The following is an 8,928-nucleotide window of genomic DNA, read 5'->3' as shown; positions in this document are numbered from 1 at the left end:
TTCAAGCATTGATTAATATACATGTGATTATTAAAGTTATCTTTTGTTTTGTTTATTTGCTTGCTTATTTGTTGCACACAACATGCACACACATATACACAAACATCTCCATGTAATATCATCAGTTATTTAACCATCTAGAGTAAGTCCATCATCAGATCAAAACAAATTATTATTATTATTTTTTTTTTTTTTTTAGTGATACCTCATTAGTACAGGGAATATGAACAGGGTGGAGGCCTATAAAAGCATTGCAGACAAATGTAACTAAAATTGTGACTACCCATTTTTTTCTTTTTTTTTGCCAGAAAACTCATGCAGTTTTAGACTTTCTAGTGGCATTTAGTCATCACGTTCTTTTTTTTTTTCTGGAAACGGCAAGTGACGTGCTCTTTTACTGCTCTAGAAAAGTGAAAATATTTTAAATTTCCTGTATGTGACCGTGCATCACCAAAACCAACAAAAAGTCGCTATCCTGGAATTTAAATGAGGACTCAAAAAAAAAGAAGAAAAAAAGATGGGTCAATCCTGAGTTTTTCATATTTTGTGAAAGAGCTATCCTTCTTCTATATATTATTCTTTTGTTGTTATGATATGAATGGGAAAGTGTGTTTTCAGCAGTTTTTCTACAACTCTTTTTGGAGGAAGAGTAGAAGGATCAGGTGTGTCTCAAGAGGCCCCTTTTCATTTCTTGAAATCCTTTGCACACTCTTCACTTTCAAGTCTAATCACCTTGAGAGGATATTGCTATACTCCTTTGAAAGTTGGCATTAATCATGGACGGAATGTGTTAATAGAGCATGCTCAATTTTCATTTCAATCTGATAATCTCTTCATTGTTGTTGCTCCGGTGGTTTACATCCTGTGTTTTGTCCCTTTTATCATACAGCCAGCACGGCTTGGTAAAGATTAAGCGCTTGAATAGACCCTATATATACTTCAGACCTGTCAGAGCCTCTTTTCTCAATTCACACTTTTCCAGAGCGTGTGCTTTCTTTCCAATATTTAGATAGGTTATCCGCAGGGGAGTCCATTTGAATTGAGTTATACATCCTTTTAAAGCTTAGAGTCTGCTCCTTCAGAATCTGCCCTTTAAAATAACTAAAACGTTAAAATATATCCATGTCTGGCAACTTTTAGTTGGTTTTGTGATGCAGGGTCATATGATCATATTTTCTTCAGATCGTTCTTTGTATGTTAAGTCATAAACCGTAGTAGTACTCTCATGTACTTTGTAGTTCGCTGATGCACACAGATTTGTTAAAGTGTTCAAATTATCCTACCGAATAAAAGGATATTGCCACACGTATTAATGATATGTAACCCTGCATTACACAACCAACAAAAAAGTAGCCAGACATGGATTTTTAGCTAACAACAGATTCTGAAAGAACGGACTTTAAGCTTTAAAATGATGTATAACTCAATTCGAATGGACTCTACTAACCTATCCTAATATTGGAAAGAAAGTACACACTCTGGAAAAATGTGAAGTGAGAAAAAGAGGATCTCAAGTACAGGGTCTATTCTGGCGCTTAATCTTTACCAAGCCGTGCTAGCTCTGCTTTGAATGGGACAACAAAAAAACAAAAACAAAAACAAAAACAAAACAAAACACACAAACAAACAAACAAACAAACAAACAAAAAGCAGGGTGTAAACCGTCGGAGTAACAAGAACGATGGATTATTCAATGGATTAAACTGAAATTGATTGTGGTTTATTAACACATTATGTCCAATATTACTGTCAGCTTTCAAAGTAGTAGCATAACCCTGTAGTTATAAAGTTGAAAGTGAAGAGTATGTACAAGGTTTGTAGGGAATGAAAAGGGGACTCTATACAACACACCTTATTAATCACACTGTTCTACAAAAAAGTGTTCGAGAAAAATGGCTAAAAAACACAATTTTCTGTTTATTTCACAAGGTTTATAACTTTAGCATAATGTAGAAGAAAACTTGCCCTTTCAGAAACTATTAAAAAATGAAGATTGGCTAGGTCGGCCCATTTTACCTATTTTCAGTCCTCGCTCATAATCAGTGCGTGCAACTTTTGATTGGTTTTGTGATGCACAGTCACATACTAATCAAAGTCCACACAATCGCAGGAACATAATATAAAATATTATGTAGCTCAAGATTAACCTGATAGGAGTATGGCTGCCATGAGAATAAAGCCCATGTTCCTCTGGTTTGGAGTCTTTGTAGAAAATGTTCAAGAATAATCCGACGGCAGAAAATAAATTTGACGATAAAGGCTGTGTCGACCAAGACAAAGAATTGCAAAAACAGTGACGGAGACGATCGAATTAGACAACACGCCAAGGCAAACCGCCCTTGTGGGATATCCTTTGCTTTATACCCGACTACTACAAACTGTATCTGTAAAACGAGGAATGTTCGCGTGCATTTTAATTTCGCGAATTTTGCGAGCGCCAGAGTTCGCGAAATTAGATTGCACGCGTTTTTCTTACACAATATGCATTGGATACAAGTGGCAATTCGCGAAAATTTCATGCCGCGAGAAAGGCCGTTGGCTCAAATTCGCGAAATTTTCATGCCGCGAATATATCGTATTTTACAGATATGCACTAGACCCATTTCGTGACACGTCAACTGGTCTACGCAAGTTCACCCTTTATTTGAACATGGCTGATGAATTCCATGAATATTTACGTTGGGCAAGCCTTTGCCTTCTGTCGCTTAAAACTAAAAAACCAAAGGCCTCCCACGGATCAACACCTGCTGTATCAAAGACCTCGAGAGATGTTGACGATTTCAAGACACCGCTAATGAGAAAATGATCACTCCTATCCCCAATGACACGGATATTGATAGTAAATGGTGCCACCTTTGGGATACTATCTACTCCTCAGCCTCCTCAATGTTCGGGAAGAAGAAGCGTCCGAGCGAAGACTGATACGAAACTCACTTGGATGAGATGCAACCAGACGTTGAAGCCAAGAGGAAAGCTCTGCTGGCCTATAATCAGAACCCTATCTCCAGTACACACAATGTCCTTACAACTGCTCGCAACAAGGCTCAATAGACTGCGAGTCGTTGTGCTAATGACTTCTGGTTAAACCTGTGTAGCAGGATTAGCAGTCAGCAGAAATGCAAGGAACATGTACGACAGCATCAAAACTGCAATTGGTCCCACCAGCATCAAGACTGCACCGCTGAAGACGAAGAGTGTAGAAGCTATCACAGACCAATGATAAGCAGCTTGAACGCTGGGTAGAGCACTACCTGGAACTTACCTGGAACTTTACGCAACCCAAAATAAGGTACATTGTAACAGAGGCTGCCTTGGACACCTTACCTAGCCTTTCAATCATGGAGGAGCTGGATGCCCTGCCTAGAAAAGAAGAACTTGACAAAGCCATTGAAGCGTCTATCCTGCGGAAAGGCTCCTGGAAATGATGGTATCCCACCAGAAGTTCCAAAGAGTGGCAAGCAATTACTACTGCATCACCTCCATGAGCTCTTGTGTCTTTGCTGGGAAAAAGGCCACGTACCCCAAGACATGCGTAATACCAGTATCGTCACTGTCTACAAGAATATGGGAGACCGCAGCGACTGCAACTATAGAGGCATCTCTCTTCTCAGTGTTGTCGGGAAAGTCTTCGCATGTGTAGTTTTGGCACGCCTGCAGAGTCTTGCCTCTAGGGTGTAACCAGAGTCGCAGTGCGGCTTCAGGGCAGGCCGATCTACAGTAGACATGATTCTCTAACTACGTCAGCTGCAGGAGAAGTGTCGAGAGCCGCAAAAAAGCTGTACATTGCCTTCATAGACCTGACGAAAGCCTTTGACCTAGTCAGCCGAAGTGGACTCTTTAGTCTCCTGAAAAAGACTGGATGCATGCCCACCAAGACTGCTCCAGATTATCACTTCCTTTCACGAGGACATGCAAAGTAGAGTCTGGTACAAGTGTACAACGGGGGAACTTCTGATGCCTTCCCTGTGAACAGCGGTGTGAAGCAAGGCTGTGTCCTCGCATCGACACTTTTTGGAATTTTCTTCTCCATGCTCCTCCAGTACGCCTTTCATGACTACACAGAAGGCATCTCCATCCGTATCAGGGCGGACGGGAAGCTATTCAACATCGCCCGACTGCACGCCAAAACCAAAGTTAGAGAGGTTCTTATTCGAGAAATGTTGTTCGGTGACGACGCTGCACTGGTATCGCACACAGAAGCGATATAACAGAGGCTGGTTGATTGTCTGTACAATGCCTGTACAGAATTTGGACTAACCATCAGTTTGAGAAAGACTAAGATCTTGACCCATGGCCAAACTAAACAAGCGCATAGGGAACAACAGTCAGCTGACCAAGAACACCAAGCTCCGCGTTTACCAAGCCTGCATCATCAGCACCCTGCTATACGGCTCTGAGTCCTGGGCAACATATGCTGGCCAGGAGAAGAGGCTCAACACCTTCCACCTCCGCTGCCTCAGACGACTCCTGCACATAAAGTGGCAGGATAGGGTGACAAACGCAGATCTAGGTGATCAAACGTGTCGGTATTCTCAGCATGTTTTCACTCCTCAGCCAGAGACGCCTCAAGTGGTTGGGTCATGTGCGTCGAATGAAACCAGGTCGCATCCCAAAGGACATGCTATATGGAGAGCTAAGCGAGGGGTTTCGTCCCCGCATGAGAAGGCCGCATCTTCGCTTCAAAGACGTGTGCAAACGTGACATGAAGATATTTGACATTAACACCAGCACATGGGAAGGTGCAGCTGACGATGCAGCTGACAATCGTCAGCTGTGGAAAGGCACAGTCAGGGAGGGCATCAAGAGGGCTGAAGCTGCAAGACATGTACAGCAGACCGACAAGAGAGCCAGGAGGAAGGCATGGGCAGCCTTAGTATCAGCCCCAACGGACTTTATCTGTTGCATGTGCTCCAAGAGATTGTCACTCAAGAGTGGGACTATGCAGTCACTCAAGGGGGTGCAAACTTCTTGCCTAGTGCTACGCCATCGTTTCTCGAGACAAATGGATGCCAACCAGCCAACAACTGCCCGAGACCTAATCTAGATACATGATGAAAAACTACTCAGTTGGGCCGAACTCAGATTAAGAGGAAGAATCAAAAGGATCCCATGCATGTAATTTAGGATCCCAATTTCGCCCATGCAATGTTACGATTGTTCTATCTTCTCTATCGAGTTAATGGCATGTCGGCCATCCTGAATTCCGCAGCCATTTTCTTTTTATGTCCCCTAGGCGCATAAAATTACATGCTACGTATATGTACCCTGGTGTCAAAATAAAAACTTAGGTTATGCTGCGGTTTCAGCCGCTACGCAAAGACAGTTGTCCGACACTTAAACCGAGAATGTAAGCAGATGTACAGGGAATGTCTGCCACACTGCAGAGCTCGGGCTGCACTGCATTCCGATTCTTTCATTGTGTTTACGTTCTGACTGCAAAAGCAGGATATGGTGTTAAAACCATCTAAGTGAATAATATAATTTTGTTCCCGCAGCTTTTTCGGTGTTTTGTGTTAGGACAAAATGAGAGAGATAATTGTTCAATTGATTTGATATGAGGAAGAGAGTATTAGTGGTTAATTTTGTTTGTTGGGGTGAGACTTGAGTGAGAGCTGGGCACTTTGGCAGGGAGAAATGAGACAGATACCATTTTGCCGTGACTAGGAGAAGACCTGCCGAGTCGCCCCAAGTGAAGGAGTCTCATGAGAAGGAGAGGGAGAAGGGAAGCCGGGACTTGCCGGATGAGAGCAAGGGTTTACCCTGACGTGTGTGCCGCCACGGGTTCCGCTGCACTGGGCAGAACAAAGAAAGATATTCTATGTGGAACAGAACCCTTCGGGGAGGCAGGCAACGGAAACTTCTCTCGTCAAAATAACTCCGTACGGTTGGGTTCGCAACCAGTAAGGTCAACCATATACCGAATCCAGAAGTACATGTACAGGACAGACACACCAGTTCCACTGTTTGAGGACCACGAAAACGACCGGTCGACTCACGCCATTGGTTGCCGTCAGTGTCACCTTGAGACTCAAGCTGTGATGAACCAGCGTCGCTCATGACCGCGCCCAGTTTGCCAGCTCATCCATTCATCTCGCATGACCAGCATTGCTCGGGACAACAACAGCTATTCCAATAAAAGAACTCTTGCACAGGGCTTGCCCATTAGTCAGCCGGCTTTGGTTGTTGTAGACTGCATGTCAGTACATACACACATCCATTATATAAATCGGAGCTCCAAAGTTTCTACATAACTTGTAACGTTTAAAAGAAGTTGTTACAGTATTGTAGAAGTCTTTTTTTTTTCTTGTAATCAGTGAATTTACGCAATAATTTCTTTCTTTGAGTTTTATATAAACAAAGGATTGCTTATTCAGTTGACACATTGATTGCCCGAATAATTCTTTTCCGATGTGCTATGCTTCGGATAGACACTTAGGTACGCTACATCTGTCACACCTGGCATCAATCTTGTACAAGACAGGAAGAACAAGACAACACATAAAGCAAGGTGTAACATCTGCACAGCATATTACTTTTTTTTTTTGTTCACATTATGAAAACAAATATATACAATTTGTATATATCCATAAAATACATGAGGTAAAGTATCAAAACACATTAACAAATGAGAATAGATTAAAAGAGTACATGTACATGTACAGTGTATACACAGATACTTAAGTAAACCATACATGGACATGTACTTCATTTGTGCATACAAGTGAATTCGAGTATAGCATTATCAATGTCCCCTCATAATACATGTTCATCGTTTGAATGTAACTGAATTTCAAACTGTTTACCATGCATGTTTAATGACTGACAGGTAGTGTCATGGAAACCTGGATCAACTCCTCCCCATTCAATGCAAAAGTATGAATTAGTAGGGACATCAAGAAGTCCTGACCAGTGTGATCATCTGAGGTAAGAGTGGTATTTGAACTATTAACAAACATAAGTCCTTCTTGCAACATCTTCCGGATTCACACTATTTTACATGTCTTTGTATCTAAGATACAATGACAATGCCCTAAATAGGCAAACATTTTGTGTTTGATATGTGACCATAGCCTATTCTAATGATTTCAAATAACAAAGTTCATCCAGTTTTATCAAGATTATAATATTTACTAAAACATGCAAAGTTATGATCCAGAGCTGATTTCTAAGTAAAGTTTCTTTTCTAGATTGCGCACTAAATTCCCTGTAATCATAAGATTAGTCTGAACTGAACCTACAGATGTCAAGCTAAACATCCGAATACATTTAACACCTGACCGAATAGGCAAGAACAGAATGTGGTGTCGATATGTGTGCATGAACAAAGCAGTCTAAAGCTATGAGTAAAAAAAGAGTGCAAGAATCTTCCTGTGTCGCCATGAGTTGATTGTTCAAACAAGTTTGAGGTACAGTTACTATCTAGATAACAACTCTTGTTTTCGTGGGAAATTCTTTGCATACATCAATTCTTTTTTATTTTTCTGGGTCATTATTCATCACTGTATTGATGCTGACTGTCGACAGCTGACATAGAAACAATACTAGTACATGTATATTTCATTCATTTCCATCATTTTGGCCATTCACAGAAAAAAAAAAGCGAAAATGCTTCATTTAGGATAGACATAGGTGACATATCATATACTATACACATGTATATGTATTTTGACTGCAATGGAGAAGTCATGTAAACTACAATATACATTATTTTGAATTAACAAGTACAGACTGGTTAAAAGGGAATTCTGATGCCAGGGACAAGGGGCAAGACCAATTATTTAAGCATTTCATTCCTTGTTCTGAGCTTACACATTTTCCATGGGCAAATTTGAAGACGCTACAGGCATGTTTTACTTCTTTTTTTTCCCCTCTGTTTTGAGACAAACAACACACTTCATGAAACATTATTTCATATATATATATTTTGACACATTCGATATCTAGGTCTAATTTTGATTTCACCTGTGAGATTTTTCTCACTTGAGATGATCAGGATTTTCATTCTCCCTCGTTCATACTTTCACCTGGCCACCAAGGGCTCTAATTTTGTTATGTGGTGCTGCGTATACAATGCTTGGATTTTCCAAAGCCATTTTGCCGTTCTAAGGTCAGATTCTCGTGAATGAAGCAAGCTGTGTGTGCTCTAGTCTATCTTCTCTACCATCTGCCTCTAATAATATGCTTCCCCGACTATTAACGCCCTCTAACGACGAAAGGAGTAGCAGGTTGGGCTGGAGGTTTCTCTGCTGAATAATTTTAGTGACAGGTAGCTACTTACTGATGGTTGTTTTTTTTTTTTTTTTCTGGGGGGGGGGGGAGGGAGTTCTACTTAATAATCAAACATGATTGTTATGATAATTTCTGCCACAATAAAACACAGCGTACAAAGTCATTGACAGTTCATTTCAATTATAACCCTAAAACTCTGGAAAAAGGAACTGGCAGAAAATAATGCCAAAATTGGAATTTTCACCCATCTACCACACATTTAGCAGGTGTTGACAAAAATAGGAACACAAGGTTGAATGAAGCTTCTCCTATGCTACTATGTAGAATATGTAGAAGTCCCGATTCACTAAAATTACACTCGCTAAATACATGGCGCATACAGTGGAAATGTTCCTTATAAAATGGGAATGGTTGGCAGGTATGATGTACATGTAGTAGTGTAGTTCATTATGATACACCAACGGTATTCCTCTTTCATTTGTCTCTGTATATTTATGAATAGATTGATAACAATGGATTTTCTCACATAACCATAAAGAGAAATATCAATCAAAAATATCTCCAACAATCACATGATTCTGACTTCATTTCACTATATCACTTTTTCTTCTTTTCAAAGAAAATGCCCTTAATGGAAAAAGTAACCATCAGACAGGAGAATGCAGTCAGACATATCAATACTACTACTACTACTACTAC

Source organism: Diadema setosum, chromosome 18 (assembly GCF_964275005.1).
Source record: "Diadema setosum chromosome 18, eeDiaSeto1, whole genome shotgun sequence".
NCBI lineage: Eukaryota > Metazoa > Echinodermata > Echinoidea > Diadematoida > Diadematidae > Diadema > Diadema setosum.
Note: the sequence above shows the minus strand (reverse complement) of the source record.